The sequence below is a fragment of the Manis javanica genome, chromosome 12, assembly GCF_040802235.1.
Source record: "Manis javanica isolate MJ-LG chromosome 12, MJ_LKY, whole genome shotgun sequence".
NCBI lineage: Eukaryota > Metazoa > Chordata > Mammalia > Pholidota > Manidae > Manis > Manis javanica.
In genome coordinates, this window is record NC_133167.1 from 15787461 (window position 1) to 15809609 (window position 22149).

Sequence of the window (22149 nt, forward strand, 5' to 3'; positions counted from 1 at the left end):
TTCCCCATGTATGTAGTTTTCCCCATAAAAACAGTATCTTGTTTGTGGACAAAATCTCCAACAACTGTCATTCACCAAGGTCAAAATACCATATATCTATCCATTTTGTTTTATTTTTAATTCGGAACACTTCACGAATTCGTGTGTGATCCTTGCACAGGGGCCACGCTAATCTCGTATCATTCCCGTTTTAGTATACGTGCTACCAAAGGGAGCACTCCTATGTCTGTCTTACGGACTCTCATCCAGGTCCCAGAAGTTACATGTCAACCACAGAACGACAGAAACTTACCTGGGCTAATACGAACCTCAAACAAAAATTGCCTCCACACTAAGTCCACAGCTGGAAGTCACACATGAATCATTTGCGCCCCCAAATTCCATGCTCTTGTCTTAATTTCTTAATGCCATAGGCCAATGCAAAAAATATTGGAGGATTTTTAAATCAGTCCCTGAAAACTACAGCATCACCCCTCCCGTCTGCCACTTGGCAGCAGAAGGCACGTGCAGGACAATGCAACCCAGAGTAAATGCTCTGTGCAGGGAGACGAGCTTCTAGAAAGATGGGTAGAATCAAGCAGGTTATTCTTTCTAAGTTTGTTAATCAATAAGTCCTCTGCATTCGCTTATGGGGTGCAAATCACAGGGTAGAGAGCCACCAGGAGATGTCGTTGGACATGGAAGGAAATGCCATGAGTGGGCTCAAACCACTCCTCTCTGCACAGTGTCCCTAGTGGCACCTAGCAAAGAGCTTCTCATTTAATGGATGTTCAATACGTATGTAGCTATTGGCATGAAACTGAACAGGGAAGAAACCTGGACGTCTTTCCTTTTCTGTTTCACAGTCACTCTAACAGCAATGCAAAAGCAAACCCATCTGAAATGTACATTAATTCCTAGAATCCCCCCAGCACACAGGGTTAGTTAAGGGATGAGGTATTTTATTGACTCTAAGAGGTTTAATTAAGAGAGTCCTTTAAAATCAAGCTCACGATCAGTCATGTTTCACTCTGGCTCAGGACATGTTTCCGACCAGCTGTTTTAATCCGTTTTCCCCACATGGACGGGTAGGAAATACCAGAACAACCTTTCACCCTGGAAACTCACGGCACTCATTTTCCAGGTGGCTGTCCCAGGGCTCAGCCAAGGCCAAGCTTCCCTCCTGGCTGCATAATTGCAGAATGTGAAGCTGGGAAGGATAACGCAAACCATCTAGGATTATGCTGTCGTCGCTCGACTTTAAAAACTGACGTCTAGAGAGGATAAGTGATATGTTCAGTCTCTCTAAACATCTGCAATGCAAAACTGAGGTGGGAATGCAGGACATGTGGTCCCATGAACAGGAATCGCATAGCTCTGCTGCAGTCCTCAAGCCTTGGGCCAAGGGCCACCATTTTGGTTGCTCTGTTCTAGTGGCTGTATTATCATACATTCAGAAAAACATGAACATGAGCTAAACTAATCATGATTCCACTAAAATCACCTTGCGTGTCTCTCTGAGGGCCAGGGAGAGGGAGGCACAGACATTCTTCATCTAAGCTGCTTGACCTCCATTTGATTGAAAGCAACATCTGGTCTCCAGGCTTCCAGCCGCGTTTCTCCTATCGAGAAGTAGCCAATTGCAGACAGATGTGACATTTCCTCAACACACTGTGTTGACATCGCTGACATATACCATATTTGAACAATGGGCAGCCAAGTTCTCAACACCTTTAAATATGAAGCAATTTCAGCCGAAGATGGCAGAAGAGCTATCCTCTGTGTAGACTGATCCCCGGAAAGGGGCAGAACATGTCTGGTACCATGCTGATGACCCCTCATTTTTTTGCTGCTCCATATCCTGTCCCCTAAGCCCAAAATCATTCCCTATCATACAATAAATGGGAATCACAGAACACAGAACTAAAGTCATGAACAGGTATATGGCCTACAAAAACCAATGAATACATCTTAAATTCCAGCCATCCTAAAGGCATCCAGATGGAATGAATATTCTTGTTACAGTCATTGAATGGTGGCTAATTCTCACTCCAGGCTTCCAGCCTCTCCTTAACCCATTCTCTCCTATCTACCTCCCTGCACCCTTACTGCCCTATACTCCATGAGTAGACAGGCAGATGCTCTTCCTTCCAACTAACCAAAGAGGAACCTTTCGTCCAGAAAGAGAATGTTCCTGGCTAGAGGTCACTTCAATCATTTGTGGCAAAACTAGGATGAAAACTGGGGACCTGATTCTAATCCCTATGCTTATTCAAGGAGAAAAATCATACTAACACTCAAGAGCTACTAATGTACCATGAATATGCTGTTATTATTTATATTGTTAGTATTATTATTAATTACAGCAGCCACAATTATCTCCTCTATCATCTTTTCTCCTTAAAGTGGTGAAATGGCTCCTTAGTTTGTGAGTCACATGGCATCAGGGACATGGCTTAGATTTCCTCCTAGATTATTTCTTCATCTTAACATTCCTCATTTCCCACTTTTACCTCTAAATGGTATTTAATGAGAGCTTCCTATATGCCAGGTACCATTTAAAGTACATTACATGAATTAATGCATTTGAACCTTGTATGAGAGAGAAATCAGTATTATCCTCATTTTACAGATGAGGAAAACCATGTACAACTGGTTAGAAAGAGAGACACGATTTAACTCCAGACAAGAGCCAGAGTCCGTGCTAAGAGTCACTGTGCTGTGCTCACCCAAGGCACACCCGAAAAGCCCTCAGAGCTTTACCATCACATTCAGTATTAAGTTTAAAAGTTCATTAAAACAAGAAGTCTTTAAAAAGAGATATACATACCTACATGTATGCTATGCATTTACTTTGAAGTTGCAACAGCATTTTTAGCAATTCATTGTTTTCAAGTCTTTCAAAACCATTGAACTTCAGTTTTCCAAAAACCAAGTCATTGTTTTGATGGGGGTTCACACTTTGTTAGTCCACATAATTACAATAGTAATTTTTAATGGGCATCAAAAGGTTTTTCAAAGAAGCACAACTGGCTCTTGGAAAACAGAAATCAGTTTTGAGCATTCAGCAGACCACAGGTATCACTGAATATATTTGCAAAAAGGAGTGGAAACATCAGTCAGACCAGTAAGTTGAGTAAATGGGGGTTAGTTAATGTAGCTTCTTTATATCTAATGCTAATATGTATTATGCTATTAGATAAGCTATTATGTGGCTGAGATAATATCTAAGTGGCACATAATATCTAAATTTTGCTATTTCTAAATGAAAATTAACAAAACAAGGGCTCATATAAGTCCCCTGTTAGTTTAGATAGAAAATGTTACTTTGATTCAGCAAAGAAGTAGACCAAAAGAAGGACATAAGAGGCTTATGAGCTGGCTGATTGTAGGAACAGAAGAGAGGAGACAAAAGCAATTCTGTTTTTCTGTCTGGGTTCTTGGGAGAAGGAACTACAGGATGAAGTTGGAGAACATCTGATGAAGAAAGAATGGGATTGTCAGACTATGTAATGAGTATTATTAATTTGAGGTTAGCAGAACATCCAAGGGTAAATATTTATCAGGGCACTGAAACTGGGTGTTGGATCTTGGGACCAAAGTCAAGGGTGGAGAGCTGAGGCTGTAAATGTAGGTCAGTTCCCTAAGGAAAAGGGAGAAGACAAGAGAGAACAGGATTTTGGAACAATAGCAGAATCATTACAAAGTGCCAACAATATAAATTGGGGGTCAGGAGGAATGCAGTAGATGGGTGGTCCACAACTTTCCCTTCATGGTGGTGAGCAGCCCCTTCAGGAACCTGAAGTGTAAAATGAAGCCATTGTCAATTAGTTCAATCATTGTGGAAAGCAGTATGGAGGTTCCTCAAAAAGCTCAAAATAGAAATGCCATTTGACCCAGGAATTCCACTCCTAAGAATTCACTCTAAGAATGCAGCAGCCCAGTTTGAAAAAGACATATGTACCCCTATGTTTATCGCAGCACTATTTACAATAGCCAAGAAATGGAAGCAACTTAAGTGTCCATTAGTAGATGAATGGATAAAGAAGATGTGGTACATATACACAATGGAATATTATTCAGCCATAAGAAGAAAACAAATCCTACCATTTGCAACAACATGGATGGAGCTAGAGGGTATTATGCTCAGTGAAATAAGCCAGGTGGAGAAAGACAAGGACCAAATGATTTCACTCATATGTGGAGTATAAGAACAAAGGAAAACTGAAGGAGCAAAACAGCAGCAGACTCACAGAACCCAAGAATGGACTAACAGTTACCAAAGGGAAAGGGACTGGGGAGGATGGGTGGGAAGGGAGGGATAAGGGAGGGAGGGAAGAAAGGGGGCATTGCAATTAGCATGTATAAAGTGGGGGAGGCACGGGGAGGGCTGTGCAACACAGAGAAGACAAGTAGTGACTCTACAGCATCTTACTACGCTGATGGACAGTGACTGTAATGGGGTTTGTGTGGGGGACTTGGTGAAGAGGGGAGCCTAGTAAACATAATGTTCCTCATGTAACTGTAGATTAATGATATCAAAATAAAAATAAATAATTAAGAAATAGATCAACAAATATAGATAACAGACTGCTGGTTACCACAGGAAGAGAGTAGGGGATGGGTAAAATAGGTGAAGGGGATAAAGAGGCATAAACTACAAATTGTAAAATAAGTTAGTCATAGGAAAGTAAGTACAAAATAGAATTTGACTGATAATGTTGTAATATCTTGGTATAATAATGGGGTAACTATACCTATTGTGGCAACATCTAGAAATGTATACAATTATAGAGTTACTATGTGTACATCTGAAACCAACATAATATTGTATATCAACTTATTGCAATTAAAAAGCAAATTAATAATTTTTAAGAGAGGGAAAAAAAATGAAGCCATTGTTTCAGCAGTTCTAATGCCAAGTAACTCTAGAAATGTCCTTGTTCTTTTCTTCCTCTCATGATAACTCCAAGACTTTGAGGATCTCCCAGGGATCAGCTGTGGATATTAGTGTTTTGAGAAGAGAACGTAAAAACAACAGGACAAAACTCAAAACAACAAAAAACTGCTTAGCCATCCAAGAAACCCAATTATCCTTGAATTTCTAAGGGACAGAAATAAAGGGTTCATGTATCAATCCAGTTTGCCTGACAATAAAGGAAAGAAGGCAAGACAAATTGTACAGATGGGATGAAAAAGAGACAAACTCCAGACAAGGGCACCTTAGAGTGTTGCCAGTGAACATGGCAGCTTGGCCTCCGCAGGCTGATGAATTATGGGTGTGTTTATGTTTTGTCAGTGAAATCTGCTAACCTAGTGAGCTGTTGCATCCCTCTCTAGAAAAGGGATGTGCTTATAGTCCAAGGACTTGCAGTATTGTTCTCTTCACCCAGGGGCAGACAAGTAGTCTCCTTGCCCTATAGCGTTACACTCCACTATCAAATTGCCCTTCTTCCCAGACAGGCCCAGTATTTTCCGTGTTACTATGTTTCAATCATAGGCTCACACATACACACCTACACTCTTAACTGGGCCTTGCAGCTGTGCTGTATACCTGAAATAATTCTCCCAACCTCCTCATCCCAGCCTACAGCAGATCAAAGACTCTTGCATCTTAGTTCCCAGGTTGACTTCCATTCCTGCCTCAGAAAAAGGGATTTTCCTTTAGGTGAAAGTTTTTTAGTTATGCTGTTTCCAGCTGCCCATGCTTCTGACTAGAGAAAAGTAACTCTAATACCTTCCTGGTAATAGCTGAATATGTTACCCTTCTCACTGAAACATTACTGTGGTTTAGTTGCATCTAAACTTCAGAGGGATAAGAAAAAACAGCCAAACAAGTTAATATTTAATGGTAAAATCCTACACTCTATTTTTCCATAGAAATTTTCTTAGCAAACCTCAAAGCTATTTTTTCATAGAGATTTCCCAGCAAACCTCAAAGTATTTGACTTAGCTTAGTCATCTGCTGTTTACTCCAGCTCCTCACATTGTTGCTTTGCACTTTTCAATTTTTGCACATTTACTAAGTGAGAAGCCTAACAGAATTTCAGCACTGCAGAAAAGAAATGACACAGGCTCCCCAGAGGTTGGAATCTTGGCAGGACTCATTGACCGTCCATAAATTCACTGACAGTATCCTAAGATATCTGCTCAGGGTCACACATATTGGTTTCCCCACTGAATTAGACATCATGAGTCCAGATTTTAAATTTTAGTGCCATTTCTCTTAGATGTGTTCATTTTCTTGCTAGACAATAACTTGAAGGAAAAAAAATCACAACTCTTAAAGTAATATTGTTCCCTCTACTCATTTTGGACAACTTGAAAGAAATTGAAAATTAATTAAAATCATCCACAATCACCTGCTTACTTACTGGTCTTTTTTTTTCCTCTCTCTCTTTTTTAACATATTCAACCACTTTTTGCACAAAATTGTAATATTGCTACATTTTTATTATACTTCTGACTGCTTTAATGTACATTTTACTGGAAACATTTCCCAGCCTATTAAAAACTTATCAGCATCATTTTGGTGGCTGCATGATTTTCCAGCAGGAAGATTTGTCATCATTCGTTTAACTCTCCCTATTGTAGGCCACTTGGGTGTGTTTTGTACATATCATTGTATATCATCGTAATTAACAACTTGAGGATAAATGTTCACCCATACTCGCCATCTACTAGATATCAGACAAGTTACTTGAACCATCAGTAAGTCATCTGTTCCTTCATCTATAAAATAATAATAATCTTTCACACCTAGGGTGGCTTGGAAGATTAAGTTCATTCATATTTGCATTATTATTTCAGAATAGTGCCTGGAACCTGAGAAGGAACATAAAAGTTTGGATGACAATAAATAAATAAGTTTTCAGCTATTATTTTCTGCACAGGCCAAACACTAATTCAGGGAAAACTTTGCTTCAGCCCTGTGCTGGGGTTTCTGAGGAAGAAAAAAAGATAAACTATATGAAACTCAAGTCATCTTTCTCGTGTTGAGTGAAGCATTTGGTGATCCTAAACAGAGCACCCAGAAGGTGTTATTTCTACACCTTAACACAAAATATACACATAAGTTCTCTCTTCAGCAAGAAACAGATTCTTTCTACAAATCAATAGCTAAATAGCAGATGACTCGTGTCTATGAGATGAAATTTTAATCCATTCAAACACTACAGAAAAAATTATCTATTTTCAAAACATCTTTTTTTACTGAAGATTTATCAACTTTTATTATTTTACCATGTATATGCCCGTAATCTATGTTCTATATCTTTGTTGATGAAATATATATATTTTTTAAAGAAGCGAAAAGAAAAACCACCTGAAATCTAATTAGGTATAAACACAAATATCATTCTGGTGACTCTCTTTTTGGTGTATATTCAGACTGTTTTCCCATTTGCACCTAACAAATATAGTTCCTATTCAATATTACATTCATTTTGTAACCAGCACTTTTACTTATTGTGTCTTTCCAAATTGATAAATGTACATCTGTATGATTTTATGAAAATCCATTTTATGAGTGCTTTGCAACTGACTTAAATGAACCCCTGTTATCACATAGTTACAAGCTCCCTGCTCTTCCAAACAAGACCATAACAAGCATCTTGAGATAAATATGTGTATACTTGTCCAAGTCTTTCCCTTAGGAAAAATCCCTCAAAATAGAATTGCTGACTTAATCCAATGTATATTCCAAGACTTTTGCCAAATTGTCACCCAGAGTATAAATCCCACCAACAGAGTGTGAGAGTTTCCGCTTTCCTACATCTTTGTCAACACCAAGAAATTTCATTCTTGTATTTTCACCAATGTGATAACTAATCTGTAGTCTCTCACAAAACATTTACATTTCTTTGATTACTAACGAACTTTCAACTTTTAAAAGGTAGTTTATTTTTAAACGGCATATCCCATAGAGAGTCTAAGAGTAAGGAGCCGAAGACTAAAATCACTCATACTTAGTAGTTTTAAAGTTATTTGGGTTGTGGACCCCTCAGGATCTGATCAAAACTGTTGGGTGGGGCACACATACTTACAAAACATTACATACAATTTTATTAGTTTCCTATCCTCTATCTGTGGAATTTTAAGGATGTCCGCAGAGGTATCTGCCTTAAATTAGTGTTAAATGAGAAACCACAGATTTCTCCTACTTCACCGGAACTTGTGCAGTCACTTTCTGGTTTTGAGTAGCGGTGCACAGAATTAGAACTGATGCCACCCGCCGCTCCTCGAGCTGTGCTATATTTAAACCAAGTCTCAACACAAGAAAGGTAAGCAAACTGGGAAGCTCAAGCTTTGGTAATGGATGATCTGAGTGAATGAGCCATTTTTCTTCAAGGCGTTCGAGGCTGGGAGGTCTAAGAGAAGAGCCCAGGACACCAGCAGAGGTGCCCTGAGGTTGAGTCATTAATCCTTAAGTCACGTACAGCTCCAGGAGCTATTAGGCCTTACACACTTTTTAAAGCTCATGGGGGGAACGTGAATACAGGCGTTTTTTTTTTTTTTCCTGCAAGAAAATCTGCTGTGCAATAGCCAATCTCAAAGAAATACATTAGGGGACAATTATTAGCTTCTCTTAGGGATGTTTCCTTTGACAACAGGTTTTATTATAGGTCTCCTCAAAACAGTACCTAAGAGCATATGAAACTAATTCCGTTTTCAAAAATGTGATTTACCACCCACTTATTGTGTAAAACGTCTTGTTCTCCTGATACTAAAGATGTCTATTCCAATAAACAATTTTAATGCATCACCTGTGGCTCCTTGAGAGACCACAGTACTTGATAGATAGCGGGAGCAATCCGCTGTGTTATTACAGAGGCTGTACTACGAAGGATAATCAATAGACCGGTGTCCACCTGAAGGGCAGAGGGGGCGCATCACTAGTGGATTTCTTCTTGACTGTGACTCGAGAATACTGGCATTCCATGTCTCTGCCAGTGACCTGCTCGACGGAAGAGTTGGCACAACCACAGGCTCTGCTGCTGACACAAATCTAGAGCGGCTTGTGTTTTGCATTAGAAGATTAAGTGCCCTTGTGTATTTGGAGAGTGTTCAGAAAGAAAGAGAACTGAACATGAAAAGGATAAGAGAAGGAGAGTTTCACTGGAGAGAAACATGACGAGCAGCCAACTGAAGAAACACCAAGGACCTGACTGTCTTGAGCACAGCTACCCGATGGCATGAAGCATGAGATTCAAAGACATGATGACCTTGGGCCAAGAAGTGCACTTCTTTATTAAAATGAAACCAATCATTTATTAATTCAATAGTATTTATCAAGCACCTACTCTGGGCCAACCCCTGTGATGCTGACGTAAGCATAGGCACATTACCCTGTTTTTCCAACAGATCGATTTTTGATAACAGAATATATTTTACTAAGAGCTAACATCCATGAAGTTTCTTCTCAGCTTTGGAGGAAGCAAGAAGATTCTTGAAAGACTGTTGAGGAAGAAGCCCAGAAAAAAACAGGGTTAAAAAGTAAGACTTCAATTGAAAAGACAAAGTTAAGGGAGTTTTTCAGCCTCAAGAGTGATCTAATGGAGGTAACCAGCTATTTTCTATTTACTTACAGTGGAAATTCTTTTAAAAAGGCCTAAATACTACACAACGGTGTAAATAAAGACAATGCCAAGGACAGAGTTAAAATAGGATTTAGGTAGATAACATGGGAATCTCCTTTGTAAAACTCTGAAAATTCAATAATCTGTTTTAAGCTAGGGCCTCCGTTAAATGAACGATATGGTTCATGACCTTCCAGATCTCTTCTAATTGATTCTCTCTCTAGAAGAGCTCTAATTCATGAATGCTTTTCAAATTCTCAAGTTGGAAATTAGCCCATCACCTGGACAAAAGTAAACATTTTTTGGATTCGTTTGACTCTTAGGCATTTATCTCCTTATTGAATCACAGTTCATCTCAGCCACGGCCAACATGGTCCTAAAATTGTAATTGATACATAGGAAGGGAGACCATAAAGTGAAGATCACAAAAATTACAGTTTAGAGTTTGTGGATATTTCTCATTATACAAACCAACTCTATTCTGGAGATGTTCTTAACCTTTCCTACCCATTTATTTCTAGCAACTGTTTTCTAATTTAAAAAGCAGTATGTATTGACTGAGGGTTTAGAAATTTATTCAGAGAAGTTAGAAAACTCAGATAAGCAAACAAAGAAAATAAAAACTGCCCCAAACCCTATTGCTCAAAGATCTCTACTATTCACATTTTTATTTCATCTGGCCTGTAATTTCATTAATTATGCTTTCCCTCTATGACACACACTTTCACATGTAGGAGATTCCCATGGGCTTGCCCAGATTGGGACAACTGAACCGCAACAGTGTCCCAATCTATACAAAAAATAGCCTTTGGTTTATTCAGAATTCCCAAAGTAACTGAATCCATTTTCAAACTTTGCAGCAGGGCAACAGTGTAAAGCAGTTGGTGGGGATGTGGCATCACAGTTATGAATCCGGCTTCGATCTCCTGAGTTCAGATTTACCCTGTTGCATTGGTCTGATCTTGCCTAAGAGAGCCAACCTCTAAGTCCGTTCCCTTTTCACTGGAATAGCTAGTAAGATCGCCCACCTCGTGAGTTTATTCTGAAAATTAATGAACTAGATGAATATTCATAAAACAGGCCAAGGACAAGGCCTACCACACTGAAGAAGGGAACTTGGTTTCTTTACATTATCGTGATTACAGTACTTCAAGAGCCACTACTTTGTGTGTATATGTGTGTAGCCCCCTTTTTTGGAAGCTAAATTATAGTGATAATCTGTCCATATTAATAAGTGTTATCACAAAATATAAATTTTAAATGTCTGCATAACATTCCAACATTTGCACTTATTACAAGTTCTTTAACAATCCCTGTACAGGACATATAGGCTGTTTACAGTTTTCGATTGTTATATATAGTGATGTGGAATTAAAGGATTATAGAGCTTATAAAAGTTCAAACCTCTTAACATTGCTGCAGAAAGTCTGGCTCATCTTACAGTCCCACCAGCAGTGCATAGAAGTCACGTGTTGGTGTTTAGGACATGCCTTTACCCCCTAAATCCTTATCTACTTCTCTCAAGCCTCAGGATGATAATGAAAAAATTCCATTATTCCACTGCGTATGAATATCCACCTGGCTGGTATTTCAAACTCAAGCTTCACAACATTGAATTTCATTCCTTCTGACTTCCAGTCCCTCGGTGCCAATGATGCCTTCGGCGGTATATGCTTAGAATTCAGCTGCTCATTTATTCTTTCCATTCTCCTACCTTCTGTATCAAACTACTGCAAAAGTCTGTGAGTTTTCTTCCAAAATTATCTTTTGGTCTGCTTTTCCTTTCATACCTATTCTTATCAACCTAATGGGTAGCCTCCCTTCTCTCCAAGTAATACCAGTGATGACCTCACAAATCTGTTCTGCTCTTCCCTTTGTCAGCCTCTTCCACCTTGCTGCCATATTAATCTGATCACGCTATTGTGCATGAGGGTCCACACTCAGCATGGAATAAAGCCCAGACCTCTTAGCTGGCATTCAGCATCATTCAGTTTGTCACTATCCTGCCTTCCTTGGGTTTGGGTCCCTCCGCTCCTTCAGGAAAACCTTGCTCCTACCAAGCTCTGTAATATCCATCTGAATTTTTGTTTATGTGGCTCCCTTTGCCACAGTGATTCTTACAGAATCCTCTTTCTTCTGTTTTTCAAGATTCAGCCTAGTGCCATTTTCCCCATGAACCCTTTCCCAGCTCGTAGCCCCAGGCATCTCTCTTTCCTCTCAATTTTTCCTTTCCTCTAAATTCTCACATTCCCTCGCTGTTTGGGGAGGTGTGGTAGATGGAATGATGATACCCTCACAAAGACATCTTCATTCTAATCCTCAGGATCTATAAATATGTTATGTCATATGGCAAGGGGAATTTACAGTTGCAGATGGAATTAAGGTTGCTAATCAACTGACCTTAAAATACAGGGATTACCCTGGATTATCTAGTGGACCCAATATAATCACAAGAGTCTTTAAAACTGGAAGAGGGAGGAAGAAAAGTCAGTGTCAGAGCAACGCAATATGAGAAAAATTTTATTTTGTTGGCTTTGAAGGTGGAAGGGAGCCACTAGCCAAGGACTTCGGGCAGCCTCTAGAAGCTGGAAAAGACAAGAAGACAGATCCTCCGCTTGAGCTTCCAGAAAGGAGCACTGCTTTGCTGATGCCTTAATTTCAGCCCAGTGAGATCCACTGTGGACTTCTGATCTCCAGAACTGTAAGATAATAACTTTGTGCTGTTTTAAGATATTAAGGACATGGTAATTTGCTACAGCAACAGTAAGAAACTTATACAGGTGTCATCATGGTGTGGTGGAAAGAGTATAGATCTGGGATAAAAACACCTGGATTCAGGTCTGCAACAGACTCACAGAGTGAGGCTGGCCACGTTTTTATTCTTGTTTTTGTTCCTAACATCTTTGTATCTCAGTTTTCTGACCTATAAAGTATGGGAAAAGATGTTTACATCACAGGATTGTTCTAAGGATTAAATTACAATCTTTTATGTATTTAAGGCCCAAGATAATGTGTTACCACATAATAGATACTCAATAAATATTTAACAGTAAGTTTATTTCCTCACTATGGCTTTTAACACATTCATTCTTTAGTTCTGGGGAAACTTGCCTTATCTTTGCTAATATGTTGAGGGTAGTCGATGTGAAATTTTTCTTTTCTTTTTTTTTTTACTTTTGCATGCCAGGTTCTAAGCACACAGTGTGCCAGGTGGAAGGAAGGAAGGAAAGAATATTTTAATGTATTTATCAATCTCTATTGCATCATTCTAAAATATTCTGTCAATCTAGATATAAAAGAAAAAAGTCCATAAAATTCTTCCCAGAGAATAAATATATTTTTCTGTGTTGCATAATTAAATTTTAGCTTTTATGAATATTCTCCATCAATCCATGAGGCATTTTCAAATTGTAAATAGCTTACCATGATGAAAACAAAGAGCAGAAATAGGCCCCAAATTGATACAAATAATTTTCTCTCTAAGGTGTTGATTGAACAAAATGGAACCTCATTGAGATCCAATTAAGAAGGACTCACCAGGAGGCAATATGTGACCCGGTGCATCTTGTGGGTTTACAAAAATAGCTCATAGAGTGAAAGAAACTGTCTTTCATGTTTGCTCTAAGTATTATTTTAAAATAATCTCAGAAAAATCCTTAAAAATCATCTCAGAAATCAGTTGCATATAACATAACATTGTGGTTAGAGACAAAGATGAAAGGAAAGAAAGAAGAAAATATGGAAGGAGACTACCACTTCACTAGACCTGCTCCATCCCATGACCGTGCTAAGCACTTTCACATGCATCTCATTTAATTAAGGAAATTTGAAGTTTCCATTTGTGGACTGCAAAGTAATCCACTGGGCGGTGAGGGAAGGATCATAAGAACGACGTGCAAACAACAAACTGGTCTCACAATGCTGGAATATAAACTTAAGCCCTGAGTTAAGGGAATTCAGCTCTTGTTGAATTAATGAACTATATTTAGCCCAGCAAGATTTACATTTTAATTTTTTATTCTGGAATAAATCAAACTGAATTTCCTGAGGTGCAACAGCCCAGCTTAACTTTGAAGGAAGCAAATTTTAAAAATGGTAGCTCCCCACTTTCAGAACGGAAACAGACCAGGCCTGACCAACCATGACACACGGTGCGTTTTGAAAGTGGCAGATGGGGCTCCTCTCTCGCCATCTGATTTCTCACGTGCAAAGAGAGAACTTGTTCGCCATCATCACCATGAATCCATGAGGCACCTAGTGAAATGTAGAGTTATGCAAAGAGAATTCCGCAAAAACATTTCCCTGTCTCCCTCCCATTTTTAGATTATGCAACATTAGCTCCCCTCGACTACACATTTTCAGAGGATTCTGCTTGTGCCTGTTACAGCAGTTTGGGAAAACCGTGTGATCACAAATCATGAGAACAGACTTCAGGCTGCCCAAACGTGCATACATTATATGCACATAAAATGTGTTATTATTATTGTTGTGGTTGCTGTATTGTGCCTAGCCTAGAACTATTTTCTGGAAGGTGACTTTAATACAACTTACCACGAAGACCATCTTTCATCTCTCATTTCATGTCTCAGCTATATCTCAGTACAAAAATAAGCAAATTAATGAAATGATCCTAAATGGCCTTTCAAGAAGGAAAGTTACCAATAAATTCCCCCAAGACTTTATAACAGTGTCACAGTACAGATTCCAATATTACTTTTTCAGCCCCAATTGCTCACTACTAGCCACCATGCCATATGGCCTCCCATTTAATATTCACAATATCCTATCTGCATTACTGACTTTATAGATGAAGACATTAAGACATATGCTAAGATACATACCCAGATAGACAGCCAGTCCACAGTAGCCATGATCGAAACTAGTTGTTCCAATTTAAGTCCTTTGCTCTTCCACCATCACTTAATGCTTTCTTACACGCCACCGCCTGTAATAAATTCAAATCTGCAACCATTCCTCATCTCCACTGCAACTCTGCTATACTTTAAACATCTGTTTTATCTGCAGATAAAATGTGTTGATTGCATGATTGAAACCCTACCTGACTTACTTAAAGCTAATTTCAACAGAATGAGACCAAACTTATCTCCAAAACATTCACTGGGCAGATTGAAAATTTCAAAGCAGACAGACACGGTTAACATTAAAGTTATTAATGTGTCACAACTCTATATGGAGACAGGTGCTAATGATTCCCTTTTCTCATTCAAGTCACTCAAAAAAATAAAAAAGAAACAAGACTCAAATAGAATGAAGAAGAAACCAACTAATGGAAAAGTACTGTATGTTCATTTCCTTGGTGTTTTACATTGGGTAGAAAAATTACCAATTGTTTCTGTACTGGAGAACTGTGTGTTTTACTGTTAAAAACACCATAGGCTTTGGAAGTTCTAGCTCCAGCATTTATTACCTATGAGAGCTTGGCAACTCATGTATATCACAAGATCTCAGTTTCCTCATCTCTAAAATGTTAATAATAGTAGTAATAATAATAGTTAATAACAGTAAAACTCATTTGAGGCACTAGTGAAATATCATATATTACAAGCTTAGCCCAGTGAAGTAGAAATGGTAAGCACCAAATAAACAGTCACAAAAACATTACTGCATGGCTTTTTCTCTCCAGAATGTGAATAGAAGATACTAAACTTGGGTTCCTATAAACCAAGTTATTTAATCAATTGCAGCATTTTCCCTGATTCTTCAAGCCAGTTTTAAACTTTCCCAACAAGTTATTCACAGGCAAAGAAATACCACCAATAAAAATTACAATTAATATTGAAAATTCACTGGCTTACCAAGAAATATTAGGGGATAAAGGACCCCAACAGTTACACATCTTCCTAGGAGTCAACTTTAACCATTTGTATGGAAAGTGGGAGATGTAAAAGTTTTGTACATGTGTATGTTTTCCCCCTTGGAAAAGGAGAAAAAGGAATGTCCATAGAAATGATTTTTCTGACATTTCTCATAATATGAGAAAATTACATCTGAGATTTTTATATTCCAAGATAGAAAGTTCCATGATAAGCAAAAATTTTAAAAGGGAGGATTTCTTGGTTCTTATTATTGAGTCCCAATTGCGCAGGACTAGCCACTGAGGCGTACGGTATCTCATTTAGTTCACTCATTAGTGTCCCCCTTGCTTCTGCACCAGAAGAAATAAAAGGAGAAATTCTAACATTGCAGTACCTACATTTGCCACATACACTTCAGTACCTGTGAGCAGGCATCTGGGAACAATGAAAAATGCTAAAGCTAGACTCAGGGCTTAGGAGATCATGATATCTGGGTTCTAACTTGATACTCTCCCACCCTCAAAATAACATTTTCTTGCTGGTTACAGCATAAGAAAATCCAGTCCAAACAGCTTATTCATAAAGGCCAAGAATATGTAACCCATGTACACTAGACTCAGATAGCTGCACTACAGCCCTAAAAAAGAAACACACCTACAGTCAAATGATCTTAGTCCAAGAGTGGTTTTCCACATTTCCTATGGAAATCCAGAGGAAGTTCCTTTATAAAACTCATATTACTTTCTCTAAATCGAGGGAAATTTGGCATGTCATCTGATCAGGACTGAAGGTAAGCTACCTAACACCACATATGTTAAATACTTTAATTCCCTGGCAGAATGAGTTTCACGGTAATGATTCTTGGACTCCATTTTGTGGAGCTTCCCTGCCTTTTCCAAGACAGTCAATCCCCAGGCCACCAAGTAGCAATCCCTTTATGATGCCACAGATCAATATAAGCACCATGTTTTGTAGGACTCTCCACTGGGAAGTATATTTTGAAGAATATCTACCAACGGACCAGGAAAAGCAGATAGTGAACTTACCTTCTTTTACAACATATTACATGAGCACAAAAGGTTTTTCATTAACCAGAATTTCATGCGCTGTAATTTCTAAGGCAAAACAGTCTTTTTCATTGTTGAGTCTCCACCTAATAATTGCATATCCAAAGTGATCTAGATGGTAAAGAATGAATTTTGTATGACCAGTTTGTGAGGGAATCATATTAGCCAAGTTTTTATTGATCCAGACCAGAGAAACCTTCCATTTGGCCCAGAAAAACTATCATTCTGGAAACTTAATAAACAAAGCAAATTCAATCATAAAACTCCTACAATTTTTTCATATTTTGATTGCCAAAAACAATGACCATTTCTACATTATAATCTCAAAGAAGAAAGAAAGAGAGGGAAGGAAGGAAAGAAAGGAGATTAAATGTTTAAATGGTGCGCATAAACCTGTACTCAAATCTCAATCAAACCATCATATATATTGTGGTCACTCAGTATATAATTAACTAATGAATGAGTAAATGGATGAAAAGTCTTAGGGAATTATCAATATTAGTAGCAGTAATAATATTAATAACCAACACCCTTTTAGGCGTTGTTCCAAGCACTTTACATACATTAACTCATTTAATCTCAGAGTAACCCCAGGAGAGTGGGCACCATTTTCATCTCCATTTTACAAAAAAGAAAACTGAAACACAGAGCTGTTAAGTAACCTGCCCAAGACTTCATGTCTAGTAAGTACAGAGCCAGGTTTTGGACTCAGGCAGTCTGGTTCCAAAGTCCATGCTCTAACCACTGCACTTCGTGAAAACCTAACTCCAATGGGCTTTGACAATAGAGAAAAGCACTAGAAGTCCAGAGGTAGAATGATCAGTTATCAATATTTTTACCTCAAAACTTGAATTGTTGTGTTACATTCTTGAAATCAATATAATATTGTATGTCAGCTATACTTTAATAACAAAAATAATTCAAAAAAACAAAAAGGACCCAAGTTCATCTGATCTATCACTTCTACCATATGTATTGTTGGTTTCGCCCTAAGGCATTTTCCCTTTCTGGCTACTGACTGTCTTTGTATTTGTAAGGAGAGAGGAGAGAGAAAGCTTGGCCCTCAATATCCCTTGGAATATAAGCCTCCATTCTGGTCTAATTGGGCCAACTTAGGACACATACCCAACCCTAGACCAAAATCAGCCACCAGAAAAGTGACACAACCTGAGAGTCAAATGAGTTACCTGGGATGGAATGATATTTGAGAGTCAGTGAGATTACTCACTGTAGTATTTTGGTTTAGATATGGCTATTGGTGAAAACTACAGAGAGAACAATTTCTATATTCTGTCTTCCTGATCATAGTAAGTCATAATGACTTCAACATAAGCTTTATGAATTAGAACATTTCCAAGTTAACCTCCAATTCCAGAATTCTATGATCTTATGAATTAATTCAGTTTTTATTAACATTCCTCAGAGGAAAAATATTGCTAGAGAACTATTTTATATACCAGAATTTTTAAATAAAGCACAATTAAGCTTTCATCATTTGCCATACTGGTGAGTTAGAAGGGAAAACATGATAAAATAAGGGGAAATACAAGGCATTGACCTTGCTCTCCTTTACTGCGTTAGAAGCAGATATTTTCCATTACTCCCTATGATCTACCCATTTTTGTTCACATGATACAGGAATGGACCTCAGGTAGACCTGATGTGTAGACCTGCTAAGAGATGCTGCATCTGAGAAACTGATCTTTGATTCAGTCAGTCTTACAGAAAACACTCAGGAAAGTTCCCAGGTTGTTTTTGTACCATGAGCTGGTACACAGGCAGGCTGAGCCTTCATATTATCAACAAAGGACATAAGAATACAACTGTACCCAAATAATGGAAAAGGGGCACTTCTCACCAATGTAAGAACTCCATGCAGGTGTTATTAGCAGCTGCTGTATGTTCCTATAGAGACCCAGGGACCCGGGAAACCTTTATCTAGGAGCACACCTTATTGTCTCCTGTTTCTGTAATAATCTTCAGTTTCCATATCTTTTGCCATTAAAGAAACATTATATTCAATAACTGTGTCTACTGGCCTCTTACTATCAATCACAGCACTGCCCCATGGAGACACTCATGCTTTTACACAGGAAATTGAACAAGAGCAGTTTGAGAGACCATCATTTTCTGTAAAGTTTCTATATATTGAACCAAGAAATGGCTGAAAGGCAATTTTTATGATGTGTCCTATATGGTTCCACTGGCACCCAGGAACACCCTAAAATGACTGAAAGGATTCACTTATACTTGCTGTCCAATGGCTTGATGAGAATACCTCTGCCTTGGCAGTCGGAGTGATTCTCTACTAAGTTGAATTCTTTAGAACCTTGCTCCTCAAAAAGCCATTCACAGGCCAGGAGCATCCACTGATTCCAGCATCTAGGGTCCTACCCCAGACCTACTGATTCAGAATCCAAGTTAAACAAGATCCCCAACTGTCTCCTACATATATTAAAGTCTGGGTAGCTATCACTGCTTTAAGGACTGTCTTCTTTGGCCTACAAGAATTTATTCCCTCCCATTCCTTCATCAAATCAGAAAAGCATGTTAGGTCATTCAAACACCCACTTACAAATACCTATCCCTGGAGCTGAATCTTCAGAATAATGTAATAAATCAGACAGACGTACACGAATTATACATCCCCTTAAGTACATGTGATGCCTCTAAGATTCTTCATAGCCTCACCTGAGGCTAATTATTATATGCGTAACTAATTACCAGAGTTAAAATCTAAGATGTTCTCTTAAAAAACTTATGAAACACAGGCAATCTAACTAATTTAACTAAGTGGAACTGTTTAGCCTAGACTGAAGGGATTTGAGAAGCATGACTGCCATTCTCAAACATGTGAAGGATGGTCATCCAAGAAGGGACTAACTCCCTATAGAAGACAGAAGACAGAATTAGTGTAAAATGGAAGGTGTGACCAGGAGACAAATTGCAGCTTCATTTAAGGAAAAAGTCCTTGATAGTTAGAACTATCCATAGTATTGAATATGCAGCTTTGATAATTATTGCCCAGACTGCACTGAGAATAAAATCCAGTGTTCTGACATGACCTCCATGATGCCAGCCAGGCCTCCGCACCTCTGGCGATCCTCCTCCTTGGTCACTACATTCGCCATCCATCGCAGCAGCTGCTGCTTTTTCCCTGACACATGTGCCAAGCTCGTGCCACTGAGGGGTTCTGCATCTGTGCATGACCCCCCCAGCTCAGTGTGCATGACCACCCCCAGCCACTGCCCTAACTGGCATCCTCACTCCAGGCAGGTCCCTGTTCCAATCTCCCTTCTTTCATGAGGTCTTTGCTGATTCCTCTTTCTTGATGAAGGATGGATAGAGGGAGAATAATCCCTCTCCTTATCTCTCTTTCTATTAATCAGTTATGCTGAGGAAACTCACCATCTCAAAATCTCCTTTCTTCCAACAGCTCAGGATTTCTCTTGCTTGTGTGATATCGAGGCTTCTGGTTGGCCACAGCTCTGGTGTACAGGCTTGTTCAAGTGACCGAGGGGAAGAACAAGTCTGAATCAAACTCTGTGATCACTGTAACAGTTTCTGCCCAAAACTAGGGAAGGCTGAGTAAGAGTGCTGGATTAGATCAATATCAACATACAGGCTATATGTTACCGTAAACCTGGCAAAATGTTACCACTGCAGAAAAATGGAAAAAATGCCCATGGCATATCCATATTATTTCTTACAGCTGATTTGAATTTACACCCATCTCAAAATAAAAAGTTTAGTTCCTTAAAAAATATCTGCCTTAACAGATGTGGCATGTATCACACCTACTCACATACCTCTGGCCAACACAAGTCAGATGGACAGGGAGGGAAATTTACCTGGCCACCTACCTAGCAAACTACATGGCCATAGATGAGGATGTATAGTTCATGCCACAATAAAGATCCTATCTGGAAAATAGAAGCCACATTAGGTTTTTCAAGAGAGAATTTAATAAATTGTTACATTAAAAGAGCAGAAATAAAATACTGAGGTAACAAGAAATAGCAATAAGCAGCTACCCCCTCTAGGCTGGGAAACAAAGGGAAGAAGTTGTTTAGAAGTAATTAGAAAGTTGGGAGAAGAGAGACCCCCTCAGAAAAGAAAGGACACTGCCCAGCTGGTACATGCACCTCAGGAATTTGGGAGATGTGCTACATCCTCGTTTCTTTAACTGGCACAAGGCCACAGTTTGCACTTATTGCTTCCTTCTTTTATTATCCCTTCCCTATTCCTTTGCTCTCAGCCAGCACCGGTCGAGGTTCTTTACTTGGTTGCGTGATTGAATCCCTCATTCTTGAAGGATCTGGTTCTCAGTGGTCCCACCTTGTTATTGGCGGCTATAGTTTTCCCTTTGCCAAAATGGCCAGTCTCAACTTCCAATTCAAGGAAACCAATACTGTGTCCCCAGGTGGAAGCATTCCTCTCTTTAGAGCAAAGACCGTCAAAACAGATGATCTCAACATTCTGGGGAGAGGAAGTAAAAATTCTGCAAGAAGGTTATCGAGAATAGTAATCAGAAGTACCAGCCCTGTTCTGATCCTTGCTTCTGGGATCCATATATTTGGCTGTAAAAGAAACAGCACCGTTTATTGATCACTAACTCCCTCCTTTGAGATAGAACTCCACTGTGTTTTTGGCATTTAAAGAGAGAGAGTGAAAGAGAGAGAGAACATTCAAAGAATCACACTTCTCAATGGAAAGTTAACTCAATCTGCAGTTGGTCAACCTATCATCAGTCCAGCTGCTTCTGGGTGATGGAGTGTGTGGCACTTTGATAGTGGAACTAATCTCCTCAGTCTTTCCTCCTGCCAGAACCAGCCTCCCTGCACAGGTGACTGGGCCCCTGTGGCTAAGCATCTCTCTTCCAGCGATACATTTGGCAAATGGAGAAATAATCGCAGGGGGGTTCACTGACCCATCTGGCCAATTGTGAAATAGACTTGTGCCAAAATTTCATTTATTCCTTGAGACCACAAGCCCCCAGCTGGTAGACCATTGGACTGTTTAGGGTTCCCATATATTAGCGTCAATTCAGAACCAGTGTCCATTTGTTCATCCCCTATTATCTGAGCATCTCTCTCCAGTATTTCCCTCTCCCCTTCCCCTTTCACCCTGGTAAATGGAAGAGTTAAGTGAATAATTGAAAATAATAATACAAACTTACCAAACCCTCTTATCTCTTCCTGATTAAAATATAAGCCTGATGAGGACTAAATGTCTTATGTATCCATTTATTCCCAGGGCATAAAACAGTGCCTGGTCCTTAATCAGCATTTAGTAAATACCTGTTGAATGAATGAATATTTCTGGAAGGCAGTTTGGCAATGCATATCAAAAGCCTTAAAAATGTGTCCCGGGAATTTATCCTTAACAAATACTTAGATCTGAGTAAAATTTAGAATTTAAAGAACTATTCACCTGCAATAGTTTTGAAAAAATTTGAAATTTGAAAAAATTTGAAAAATATATAATAACTTCAATATACAATTGGAGATCATTCATTCATTCCACAGGTACTTCTGAGTTCCCACTAAGTACCAGGCATGGGGCCAGGTGCAAGGGACTCCACAGTTAACAAGAACCACATGATTCCTCAAGAAGCCCTGAGAGACAGACCTCAAGAGACTGTTTTACTTTTTATTGTTGTAATGCAGCAAATACATGAATATTAGCGTATAGATACTCCACTAAGAA

At 38.9% G+C, this 22149-nt stretch overlaps 1 long non-coding RNA gene and 1 other non-coding gene across 2 annotated transcripts in view; one reads left to right on the forward strand and one right to left on the reverse strand.

Moving 5' to 3' along the window:
• Positions 1 to 22149, forward strand: part of LOC140844739 (uncharacterized) — a 36833-nt gene that overhangs the window by 10176 nt on the left and 4508 nt on the right. The window contains exon 2 of the long non-coding RNA XR_012123226.1: positions 12098 to 12258. This is a non-coding gene — a long non-coding RNA (uncharacterized lncRNA). The remainder of the gene's footprint in view (positions 1 to 12097; positions 12259 to 22149) is intronic.
• Positions 116 to 218, reverse strand: LOC118972057 (U6 spliceosomal RNA). Its single transcript, XR_005060868.2, has one exon. It is a non-coding gene; the product is annotated as a U6 spliceosomal RNA (small nuclear RNA).